The following is a 13,705-nucleotide window of genomic DNA, read 5'->3' on the forward strand; positions in this document are numbered from 1 at the left end:
TCAATTGATCCAATGCCTCCACCTCTAATTTGGTAAGATTGGGGTGCTTGAATCCCTTACTGTCATGTGGGGATTTCAAACCTGAAATATCAGTTTTAACAGCAGACATAAATGCATCAACAGCTGGTTCATTGACACATGGTGTAAACCCACTCTTGATGGACAAGTTTAACATCCTCAAAGATAATTCACTGGTTTGTGGAGTCTCACTTCGTGATTTATTGCTAAACCAGATCTTAAGTTTTATATTGTGAAAAAATGCATTCAAATCAGAACCTAAATCAAACCAATTCATCAAGACATTAGGGCAAAAAGAAAGTCCCTTGCTGAGGACACTCACTTGTGCTGGTGTAAGTATCTTAGAGGACAGATTGACCACTGTCATTTCTTCCTGGGTACCTGGAGTTTGCTGACTGCTGTGCGTATTTTGTTGTTCCTCAATTTTCCGGGTTCTTCGATATCTACGGCCTTCCTGTCTGGTCCGAGCTCGTCTCTGGATGTTTTGTTGAATCTGTTGCCTAAAAAAGGAACCTGTTCAGATGTAGATGGCGGGACATTCCTTTTCAGCTTTCTAACATCCCTTTGAAAGATGTTGTTACTGTCCGATTGCAATATATACACATTGCCCTTTATAATCATCAAAGTCACTGTTCCACTTGAAACGTTTCACTTCTTCAGATTCCATCTGGAATTTCTGTAATTGTATAATTAAATTGTCCTTGAAATGTTTGAAGTCCTCCTCAGACATTAGTGTCATTAAAGAATGCTCAATGTCAGTCAAATCAACATTATTCATGGATAATTCATATTGCAGATATTCTATGTTGAGAAGGATAAAGTCCAAAGAATACCTGTTGGAGAGTGTCTCAAACCTCTTGCAGAATACCGGATTACCCTAAAACAGGTTAGGGCGTAGATGTGACCTCATCCCACGCAGTATCCATTGCGCTTTATGGTATTCCCCAAGGGTGGTCATATGCAAATGCAGAGATGCAGCTTTTCTTGATAGAAATTCATATTTTTTCTTTAGCTCTTTAACCGATGGAGTGTTCAGAAAGGTGGCATCTCCCTCAATGCCCTGCAAAATGCGCTACGTTTCCTCCTGAGTATAGGTGAAACCACATGGCGGATCCATGTCCATGTTAAATCTCAGAAAAAAAATAAAAAGACAAAATATTGCAATTGTCGTGCTCAGCCAAAAAACTCAAAACACAAAATGGAAAAAAAATGGCAGCACCGACTATCCAAATCACAAATGGGTGCTATGTCCCAGGGCACAGGCTAAATAACCCAAAACATAATATGGAAAAATGGACAGCACTTCCAAAAATATAAAAACTTGAAAAATTTATTTACCCATGTGGTACAATACAGCGACGTTTCGGCTCATCCAAAGAGCCTTTCTCAAGCAAAAAACACAAAAAGTGACTTGTAGCATATATATAGCCAAACCAATTAATCAATCAAATAAATGCATAAGTGATGATAGTGAAATTTCATAGATAAAACCATGTTAAAAAGTGACATTATGACATAAAAGCTAGTGAATATACACCTTTACATAATATTGTAGACATAACATAAGTGACAGTGTACAAATATATTACAGTCAGGTCCATAAATATTGGGACATCGACACAATTATAAAATTTTTGGCTCTATACACCACCACAATGGATTTGAAATGAAACGAACAAGATGTGCTTTAACTGCAGACTGTCAGCTTTAATTTGAGGGTATTTATATCTAAATCAGGTGATCGGTGCAGGAATTACAACAGTTTGCATAAGTGCCTCCCACTTGTTAAGGAACCAGAAGTAATGGGACAGAATAATAATCATAAATCAAACTTACACTTTTTAATACTTGGTTGCAAATCCTTTGCAGTCATTTACAGCCTGAAGTCTGGAACACATAGAGATCACCAGACGCTGGGTTTCATCCCTGGTGATGCTCTGCCAGGCCTCTACTGCAACTGTCTTCAGTTCCTGCTTGTTCTTGGGGCATTTTCCCTTCTGTTTTGTCTTCAGCAAGTGAAATGCATGATCAATCGGATTCAGGTCAGGTGATTGACTTGGCCATTACATAACATTCCACTTCTTTCCCTTAAAAAACTCTTTGGTTGCTTTTGTAGTATGCTTTGGGTCATTGTCCATCTGCACTGTGAAGCGCCGTCCAATGAGTTCTGAAGCATTTGGCTGAATATGAGCAGATAATATTGCCCGAAACACTTCAGAATTCACCCTGCTGCTTTTGTCAGCAGTCACATCATCAATAAATACAAGAGAACCAGTTCCATTGGCAGCCATGCATGCCCACGCCATGACACTACCACCACCATGCTTCATTGATGAGGTGGTATGCTTAGGATCATGACCAGTTCCTTTCCTTCTCCATACTCTTCTCTTCCTATCACTCTGGTACAAGTTGATCTTGGTCTCATCTGTCCATAGGATGTTGTTGCAGAACTGTTAAGGCTTTTTTAGATGTCATTTGGCAAACTCTAATCTGGCCTTCCTGTTTTTGAGGCTCATCAATGGTTTGCATCTTGTGGTGAACCCTCTGTATTCACTCTGGTGAAGTCTTCTCTTGATTGTTGACTTTGACACACATACACCTACCTCCTGGAGAGTGTTCTTGATCTGGCCAACTGTTGATAAGGGTGTTTTCTTCACCAGGGAAAGAATTATTCGGTCATCCACCACAGTTGTTTTCCTTGGTCTTCCGGGTCTTTTGGTGTTGCTGAGCTCACAGGTGCGTTCCTTCTTTTTAAGAATGTTCCAAACAGTTGTTTTGGCCACGCCTAATGTTTTTGCTATCTCTCTGATGGGTTTGTTTAGTTTTTTCAGCCTAATGATGGCTTGCTTCACTGATAGTGACAGCTCTTTGGATCTCATCTTGAGAGTTGACAGCAACAGATTCCAAATGCAAATAGCGCACTTGAAATGAACTCTGGACCTTGTATCTGCTCATTTTAATTGGGATAATGAGGGAATAACACACACCTGGCCATGGGACAGCTGAGAAGACAATTGTCCCATTACTTTTGGTTCCTTAACAAGTGGGAGGCACATATGCAAACGGTTGTAATTCCTACACCGTTCACCTGATTTGGATGAAAATACCCTCAAATTAAAGCTGACAGTCTGCAGTTAAAGCACATCATGTTTGTTTAATTTCAAATCCATTGTGGTGGTGTATAGAGCCAAAAATGTTACAATTGTGTCCATGTCCCAATATTTATGGACCTGACTGTATATTACATAATATTCATACTGCATCATTAGTGTACACATCTGTGTGTGTTCATTAATCCCAAGTGATACAAATCAGGGTGACAACATGTTGATCAGGAAAAAAACTCCAAAGCCGAAAACTAGAATTTAAAGCCGAAAACAGAATTTAAATCCCCCCCACTGTTCTCATTTCGCCGATCGAGAAATCTGCGCGATCAACTGACGAGGGCCGATATTGGCCCCAATAAGGGAATTACACAAACCACATTGACACAGCCTGGCTTAGGAAGTTTCCCGTGCCTGTGCTGTGTCAATTGTCGTTATATTTGCAAGGGCAGTCGGTTTATACATCCAGACATGGGAACAATATACCCGATTCGCTTCCATCTCACATGCGATTCCAATTATTTTATTTATATACTAACATGTCCCTGTAAGCTACTATATGTGGGCGAGACCTCCACAGACTTGAAGACACGGCTTAACAATCACCGACTGACCATACGCAAAAAATGATGTGACTTACCTGTCCCTAAACACTTCACAGACCTGAATCATTCAGAAAAAGACTTGAAATGTTGGATAATTGATCACATACTATTACCTAGGAGGGGTGGAAATAGAACGCTGTTATTAAAGAAAAAGGAGATGCACTGGATATATACACTTAACTGTCTCAGACCTTTTGGTTTAAATGTGGAATATAATCCGGGGGTATATAGATGAAGGGTTGGTTTGCCTTCTTAGCTCTGAATGATGTGTTTACATAGCCTCATGAGTAGAAGGTGATTTCTAAAGAACACACTTTGAAGCAGATTTTTTTATTAAATATTTTTTATTTAATATTTTATTTCTCTTTTTTTGCAGACCCCGTGATGATCCTGGACAATAATTGGGAGGATGTCTGGACATGTATCCACCGGATGTATACTGTGAGTTACGTGTATACTGTTACTGATATTATGAATTTTTTAATGACAACATGCATCAATGTCGCATTTGTAGTTTGTATAGCCCTAGTAATATGAGGAGAACCCTCTTTCTCATGAGTGCAGGTACTGGCTTGTGGACCAGATATGATATGCACTTGATATTAACGTATTGTGCGCATACACATTATTGGTCCCCCAGGGATGAGGTTTGTCTTCTTTGACAAGAGGTAACCTCCCCTATTCCAGGATGCACCATAATATACACCTTTGCCTCTCTAACAGAGGAGCATCGGGCAATTTACCTATTCCATGATGGCGCTTTATACAGCATCAAACTACCAGTACCATTTCAAAGATGGCCGCCGGGATTATAACATTGTAGTACGCACACTCCTATGATGGCTGGAGTGACTAGTTCCTGGGTGCATGTTTGACGCAACCTGGCGCAAGCGCACTGAATTGTTTAGTACGCCGAGTTTTCGGCTTTGGAGTACACGAGGTCCCAGGGCCGGTTCTAGGTGAAATAAGGCCCTGGGGCGAAAAACAATAAGACCCCCCCCCCCCCCATGACACTTGCTGACTTTAACGTCCTGTATTGACTCTAGAGATTTAATTTGTGGACGTTCATACAGAAGAAACTGTATATTGTGTGGCACAGTGCATGCTATATGTGTATAACATAAACATATTTCACATGAAAACTTACAGTTACTTGGCTTGGCCCTTGGGGATCTCGGACACCACTTCAACACTTGGCTGGGGGGCTCGGTGGAGCTGATGTTGAGCTTTATCCTAATGAGAAAGATTTCATAATAAGGATTTGGAGAAGGGGCAGAGGGATAGCAGAGCAGGGAGAGGCTGGTGCTGCTACTAGGGGGTCATACCATGGGGGAGTAATAAAGCCCACCATAATGCCCCCCCCAGTAGTAATAATTCTCCTTATAATGTGACAGTGCAAAACATACCCCCTTGTAATGCCCCCAGTTGAGCTAATGTCCCCATAGTGCCCCCATAATGTGCCAGTATAAAATACCCCTATATACTGCCCCCAGTAAATGCCCCCATAGTGCTCCTCTCCCCCCTCCTTCCTAGTGCCCCCATAATGTACCAGTATAAAATGCCCCATATATAGTGCCCCAGTGAATGCCCTCAGTGTCCCCCATAATTTGTAAGTATAAAATACCCCTTCTTAGTGCCCCCCATAGATGACCCTATAGTACTCCTCTCCCCCCTTCCTCATAGTACCCACCATAATGTGTCACAGTATAAAATGCTACTGTACAGAGCCCCCCATATAAAATACCTGTTCTTTGTGACCTCAGTAGATGCCCCTATAGTGCCCACCAATAATGTGCCAGTAAGAAGTGCCCCCATAGTGCCACCCAATAATGTGCCAGTAAAATGTGCCACCATAGATGCCCCCCATATCATGTGCCAGTAGCCAGAGCCCCCCCCCATATCATGTGCCAGTAGCCAGAGCCCCATGTGCCAGTAGCCAGAGCCCCCCCATATCATGTGCCAGTAGCCAGAGCCCCCCCATATCATGTGCCAGTAGCCAGAGCCCCCCCATATCATGTGCCAGTAGCCAGAGCCCCCCCCCCCTATCATGTGCCAGTCGCCAGACCCCCCCTATCATATGCCAGTAGCCAGAACCCCCCCATATCATGTGCCAAAAGCCAGAGGCCCCCTCATCATGTGCCAGTAGCCAGAGCCCCCCCATATCATGTGCCAGTAGCCAGAGCCCCGCCATCATGTGCCAGTAGCCAGAGCCCCCCCATATCATATGCCAGTAGCCAGAGGCCCCCCATCATGTGCCAGTAGCCAAAGCCCCCCCCCCATATTATGTGCCAGTAGCCAGAGCCCCCCCATATCATGTGCCAGTAGCCAGAGCCCCCCCATATCATGTGCCAGTAGCCAGAGCCCCTCCCTATCATGTGCCAGTAGCCAGAGCCCCCCCTATCATGTGCCAGTAGCCAGAGGGCCCCCACATCATGTGCCAGTAGCCAGAGCCCCCCTCATATCAGTAGCCACCAGTATTGTACACATATAAAAAAAAAAAACACATACCTCCGTGTCAGCGATGTGATGCAGGCCTCTTCCGGCCTTTGTCCTGCACTGTACGGCTCAGGCGGCGCGATGACGTCATCGCGCCGCCTGCACCGGCCTCTGATAGGCAGCCTATCAGAGGAACAGGGAAGGGACACACCTCTCCCCTGCTCCTCCGCACAGCCATCTGTATCGCTGTCCTGAGGACGGCGATACAGATGACTATGGAGATGAGCGCTTCCACAATGGAAGCACTCATCTCCCTCTGTGACTGTCCGCCGCTGCCCCCACTTGCCGCCACGGGGCCCACGAAAATATATTTAGTTGCGGGCCGGCGGGGGCCCCTAAGGACTTGGGGGCCCGGGGGCAATTGCCCCCTTGCCTTAATGGAAGCGCCAGCCCTGCGAGGTCCCCGTCACACCTGGTTGGTAGGAACATGCATCATTCCCTTGTTTTGTCCCTGATCAACATGTTGTCACCCTGATTTGTATCACTTGGGATTAATGAACACACACAGATGTGTACACTAATGATGCAGTATGAATATTATGTAATTTAATATATTTGTACACTGCCACTTATGTTATGTCTACAATATTATGTAAAGGTGTATATTCACTAGCTTTTATGTCATAATGTCACTTTTTAAAATGGTTTAACAACATATTGCACTCTACATATTTATGCAGCAAACTTCTCAAACAAGATTGAATTTTCACAGTAGGGTCACTTGTCAACAGTAAACAGTATTGTCACCCAGTTGCCTTTCTGCCTCCATTACATAGTAATCTTTAGTCATCAAGACCACATTTCCCCCCTTGTCCGCCGGTATCACCACTATATCATCATGAGATTGTAACCATTTTAGGGCTTTTTCTTTCCCTTTATCGATGTTCTTATGTATTTTTGGATAAATTAGGGTTTTTATTCCCTCCAACACCTTATTATGAAAGATGTCAAGGCTACTCCCGGCGGGCTGTGGAGGAACCCCAACCGAGCCTTACGGAAGACAGAGAAGGGGCGGACGCATACTTTACGCAGTGCAATCAAGCTGACATATTGCAAATTTGGAGCACAAAAGCTCTAGAGACAAAAGTGTTACAGTTGGCGGAAAAAGAGGTCCGCTTATTTTGGACGGTCAGCTCTTTAAGATCGTATAAAGAAAGCAATCGTGTCCCGAGGGGGTTAAGGATTTACAAGGATAGATCACAATACCAAGAAGATGCCGAATTTACAGCTGAATGGCAGTCACTGCACTTAGAGTTTTCTACCCGTATTCTTGAAACAGTATTAAAAACAAATGAAAAGGAATATGAAATAACAAAGGAGGAATTATCCCGGGCTAAGTCGGAGTTGCAAACAAGACTCTCAGAGAACCAGTTGCAAGCCTTCGATAACAAAGACAGACAAGAAATTAACAGTGATACAGGCGGATATAAAAGAGAAAAAGAGAGATAAATTTTTGAGAGACAAACAAGACTATGATTTAGGCAGAGTCTTTGACTGGAACAGCAAAAAACTGAGGAGAAAACGCCATCCACGCCGTATGCGGAGAGACTACTGGACCACGGACTCGGATTCTAGCATCTCAGATGATCCCTCTACTAGCCGGACTGTAGGCGAGCCTGGTTTGAACGGCCAAAAATCCCCTTTAGGAGAAACATCAGAAGGGGTAGAGGAAAAAAGGAAAATAAGTGCAAAACAAGGTTTCAAAAGAAAACAAGTCTCTTGGAGACAATAGTAGAAGAAGACGAGGAGTATGAGGATCATGATACTGTAGTGAATCTAACTGGATACGAACTGCCACCAGGTCCTTGAGAAGGGACTGAATTACATCCTGGTGGAACAGTTCGACCCAGTGACCTTTGAGGTAGACCTGTTCAAAGCGGTTAGGAAGCTTAATTTGAATAGATTGTTCAGTAATGTACCATAAACTAATGCAGATAGAAAGGAAAGAAAGGAGTGTGAAGTTCCAGCTAGCATAGGCCCATTGGGTTTTAGTATATCAGCAGGGTTTAATGAGACAGAAGTATCATGCTTGGAATTGATGACAGGCTTGGAGTTAACTAAAGCCCCTCCAAGTGCACCCACAACTGAGTTTGTGAGAGGGTTCAGGTCCACTTATTGTCCCCCCCTTGCCCGCTGGGAGTAGCCTTGACATCTTTCATAATAAGGTGTTGGAGGGAATAAAAGCCCTAATTTATCAAAAAATACATAAGAACATCGATAAAGGGGAAGAAAAAACCCTAAAATGGTTACAATCTCATGATGATATAGTGGTGATACCGGCGGACAAGGGGGGAAATGTGGTCTTGATGACTAGAGATTACTATGAAATGGAGGCAGAGAGGCAACTGGGTGACAATAATGTTTACGAGGTTTTGACAAGTGACCCTACTGTGAAAATTCTGTCTCGTTTGAGAAGTTTGCTGCATAAATATGTAGAGTGCAATATGTTGTCCAAAAGTAAAGCAGAAAAGTTGTTACCATTGTTTCCTTCCAGGCCCTCGTGGTATTTTTTTACCCAAAATCCACAAGTCACTGGCCTACCCCCCTGGGAGACCTATTGTCAGTGACTGAACCATTACCCAAATATGTTGACTGGCTGCTCAGGGCTGTCCTAAAACATGTACCATCTTATCTTAAAGATAAGTGGGACCTGCTCCTGAAGTAGTTAGGAACTTTATTAACCCTTTAAGGACCCATGACGTAGCTGTACGTCATGGGTCCGATCCCTAAACATGGCGCCCGCTCGCATGTGCAGCGGGTGCCTTAGCCTCGTGGTCTCTGCGATTTTAAATAGCAGAGACCCGCGGCACATGTATGTGATCAGCTGATCGCATACATTTTATCTTTTAGATGCCGTGGTCAAATGTGACCACTGCATCTGCGCAGACCGGAACCGGAAGTCGCGCACTTCCGGTCCGGTAACAGCGTTCCCCGGCTGAGATCGGGGGACCTGTTACATTGCGCTAATTGACCGAATTGACCCGGCTTCAGAGTCAATTAGATGTATATATCAATACAGGCCACTAGGTCGCAGCCTTGTATTTATAAAGTGCAAATGAAGTCTTCCATGATGGCTATTTAGCCATCACTGAATACTATGGGCAATCGAATGATTGCCAGTTATTGTCACCCAAGGTGACTTAAAAAAAAAAGTAAAAAAAAAAGTAAAAAAAAAAGTTTTTACAAATATGAAAAAAAAATGTTCAAATCACCCCCCTTTCCTTAAAATATAAATACTTTACCAATAATAAAAATAAACATCATGGTCATCGCTACGTGCGAAAATGCCCATACTATTAAAATATAACAATATTAATGGCATACGGCAAATGGCGTAGCGGCAAAAAAAATAAAAACAGCCAATTCGCCATTTTTTGTCACTTCAACTACCCAATAATTTTTTTATAAAAAGTGATTAAAAAGTCGCACACACTTAAAATTGGTACCACCAAAAAATGAGCCCTCACACAGCCCCGTACACATAGCTACAAAAAAGTTAGGCTACTTTCACACTTGTGTTCGGAGCGGATCCGTCTGGCGTCTGCACAGACGGATCCGCTCCAATAATGCAAACGATGGGATCCGTTCAGAACGGATCCGTCTGCATTATCTTTCAGAAAAAATTCTAAGTGTGAAAGTTATTCAGACGGATCCGTCCAGACTTTGCATTGAAAGTCAATGGGGGACGGATCCGTTTGAAATTGCACCATATTGTGTCAACTTTAAACGGATCCGTCCCCATTGACTTACATTGTAAGTCTGGACGGATCTGTTTGGCTCCGCACGGCCAGGCAGACACCCGAACGCTGCAAGCTGCGTTCGGGTGTCCGCCTGCTGAGCGGAACGGAGGTCAAACGGTGCCAGACTGAGGCATTCTGAGCGGATCCGCATCCACTCAGAATGCATTGGGCCCGTACGGATCCGTTCGGGGACGCTTGTGAGAGCCTTCAAACGGAACTCACAAGCGGAAACCCGAATGCAAGTGTGAAAGTATAGGGGTCAGAATATGGTTATGAAAAAAAAAAAAAAAAATCCTCAAAGGTTTGAATTTTTTTTCAGTATTAAAACGCAAGAAAAATTATACAAGAGTGGTATCATTGGAACTGTACTGACTTGGAGAATGAAGATAACAGGTCAATTTTACAGCATAGTGTACAGTGTAAAAAAAAATTCAAAAAAAAAAATCAAAATTGCATTTTTTCCCAATTCTACCCCATTTGGAATTTGTTTCCCGCTCCCTACTACATGGTATACAACCGTAAATGGTGCCATTAGAAAGTACAACTTGCCCCGCAAAAAATAAGCCCTCATAAGGTTATGTGAATGGAAAAATAAAAAAGTTAGGACTATGGGAAGGCGGGGAGTGAAAAACGAAAAAATTCCAGGGTCCTTAGGATAGGTCATCAATATCAGATCTGTGGGGGTCCGGCACCCCCCCTTTCAGCTGTTTGAAGAGGAGGTGCGCGCCGTGCCAGCGCTGCCTCCTCTTCACTGTTTACCTTCTCGCCGTTGCCTCTGCAGCGGTGAGCAGGTGTAATTACACCCAAGTCGTCCCATTCATTTCAATGGGACGGATCGTTCCCATACACTTGTATTAAAAGCCCGGAGAACCCCTTTAACCTCTTCAGGACACAGGGCATACCAGTACGCCCTGATGTCCTGGTGCTTAAGGACACCGGGCGTACGGGTACGTCCTGTGTATTTCCGATCACCGCCGCCCGGCGGGCGGTGATTGGAACCCGATGCCTGCTCAAATCATTGAGCAGGCACCTTGGCTAAATGCGCGGGGGGGGGTCCTGTGACAGCCCATGTCGGCGATCGCTGCAAACCGCAGGTCAATTCAGACCTGCGGTTTGCGGCTTTACCTGTGGCTTGCGGCGGCGATCGGCGGTGCCATTGGGTCCCCATGCGGCTGTAGGGGGGACCCGATGAAATGGAAGGCAGCGCGATGTCTGAGGAAGGCATCGCGCTGCCTTCCGGTGACGAGCCTGTGAGATCCAGCCCCCTGGATCTCACAGCCCGGAAGCTGTATGAGTAAGGCTACTTTCACACTAGCGTTCAGAGAGGATCCGTCTGGTGTCTGCACAGACGGATCCTCTCCTATAATGCAGACGTTTGGATCCGTTCAGAACGGACCCGTCTGCATTATAGTTCAGAAAAAATTCTAAGTGTGAAAGTTGTTCAGACGGATCCGTCCAGACTTTACATTGAAAGTCAATGGGGGACGGATCCGTTTGAAAATTGAGCCATATTGTGTCATCTTCAAACGGATCCGTCCCCATTGACTTACATTGTAAGTCTGGACGGATCCGTTTGCCTCCGCACGGCCAGGCGGACACCCGAATGCTGCAAGCAGCGTTCGGGTGTCCGCTTGCTGAGCGGAGCAGAGGCTGAACGCTGCCAGACTGATGCATTCTGAGCGGATCCGCGTCCACTCAGAATGCATTGGGGCAGTACGGATGCGTTCGGGGCCGCTTGTGAGAGCCTTCAAACGGAGCTCACAAGTGGACACCCGAACGCTGGTGTGAAAGTAGCCTAATAAACACAGTATTACTCATACAGTCAATGCATTCCAATACAGAAGTATTGGAATGCATTGTAAAGGATTAGACCCCCAAAAGTTCAAGTCCCAAAGTGGGACAGAAAATAAAGTGAAAAAAAAAGTAGAAAAAATAAAGTTTTCCCCCAAAAAAATAGTTTTAAGTAAAAATAAACAAAAATGTCATTTTCCCCAAATAAACGTAAAAAAAGTATACATATTAGGTATGGCTGCCTCCGTATCGACCGGCTCTATAAACATATCACATTACCTAACCCCTCAGATGAACACCGTAAAAAACTAAAAATAAAAACTGTGCTAAATAAACCATTTTTTTGTCACCTTACATCACAAAAAGTACAACAGCAAGCAATCAAAAAGGCATTTGCCCACCAAAATAGTACCAATCTAACCGTCACCTCATCCCGCAAAAAACGAGCCCCTACCTGAGACAATCGCCCAAAAAATAAAAAAACTATGGCTCAGAATATGGAGACACTAAAACATAATTTTTTTTGTTTTTAAAAAGCTGTCATTGGCCCAGATTCAGGTAGATTTGCCCATTACTTACACCTGAGCCGCTCAGCTGAATTTCTCTGCGCTGGAGCAATTTTGCCAAATTGCCACCTGATTCAGGAATCGTTTGTTCATTTAATTTGCTCCTGTTTAAGGCAAAGCTGAGGGCGCAAGGCCGTGCAAGTCAAAGTGGGTGTGCCCCTATGTAAATGAGGAATTTTCGGCTCAGCAGAGGTTTGCTAGCATAATTTCAGGGCAAATCCTGCTCAGCTGCTTGCACTGAGCAAATAAATAGGAGCAGACTTGCGCATGTTCTTTGCTGAATTTCATCCTGCTTTTTCCTACTCCCCCTGAGCAAGGAAATTCAGCCCTTTTGCAAGACATGGCACCTCCCAAAGGGACCAAAAAAAGGAAGCCCAACTTTGTGGCTGCAGAGATGGACATCCTGATTGCTGCACTCCAGCAGCATAAGGAAGTCCTATATGGTGCCCAGCGGGCAAACACCACCATTGCCCAAAGGAGGGCTATATATGAAGCCATTGCCCTGGACATCAATGCCCTGGGTAATGAAGTGCGTACCTGGGATGACATCCAGAAGAAATTAAATGATATGAGGCGCAGGGTCCATGAAAAACTGGCTCTTATCAGGAAGCATACCGGTGGCACGGGAGGTGGTCCGCGATGTATGATCCGGCTCAATCAGGAGGAGCAGCTTATTGCACAAACGTTCGTGCAGGAGCAGGTGGAGGGACTTGAAGGGTACGACTCCACTGTTGGGAACTTGGGGACTGGTAAGTTATTTTTCTTTCATATCTGCTGTGCATCATGGGAGGGGGTACAAGTGAACATATGAGAAGTGTGTTGCACCAGCAAAATATGTCGTTTTGGTGTCATCCACAGGTGGTGATGAGGAAGAAGAAGCTGGGCCGTCTTCGGCTGCGGCTCGACCCAGCCCATCCAGACCAGAGCCAGGGGTCCAGTCAGGCCCCATGGACATTCTGGCTATGCTGGTCCAGGAGGAGATCATACCGGGGCCAAGTATGGAGGAGCAAGTGGTATTGGAGGAGGATTCCTTTTTCCTCATCCAGGAGGACTCTGGCTCCCTCCAGGAGGATACCACCATCCCTGTGCAACCCACCACCCCCCCGCCCAGCACGTCATCCCCCTCCAGGGCAAGCCCCTCCAGGGCAAGCCCCTCCCTTGTGGACCCCTCCCCTTCTCCCTCTGTCCGTGGCCGAGCCTCTCCTCCCAGGATGGCTCTGTCCAAAACGAGGCATATATCCTCCAGCCTCCGTGACGGTCTGCTGGAGGAGCAGGCCCTGCAGACCCGCCATATAGGGGCCATGGTGGGAGAGGTGCGTCGTCTGGCGGACAGCATGGCATCCACCTCCACCTCTATGCAGCATGCCCTCACCCTTCATGAGGAC

The sequence above is a fragment of the Bufo bufo genome, chromosome 1, assembly GCF_905171765.1.
Source record: "Bufo bufo chromosome 1, aBufBuf1.1, whole genome shotgun sequence".
Taxonomy (NCBI): Eukaryota; Metazoa; Chordata; class Amphibia; order Anura; family Bufonidae; genus Bufo; species Bufo bufo.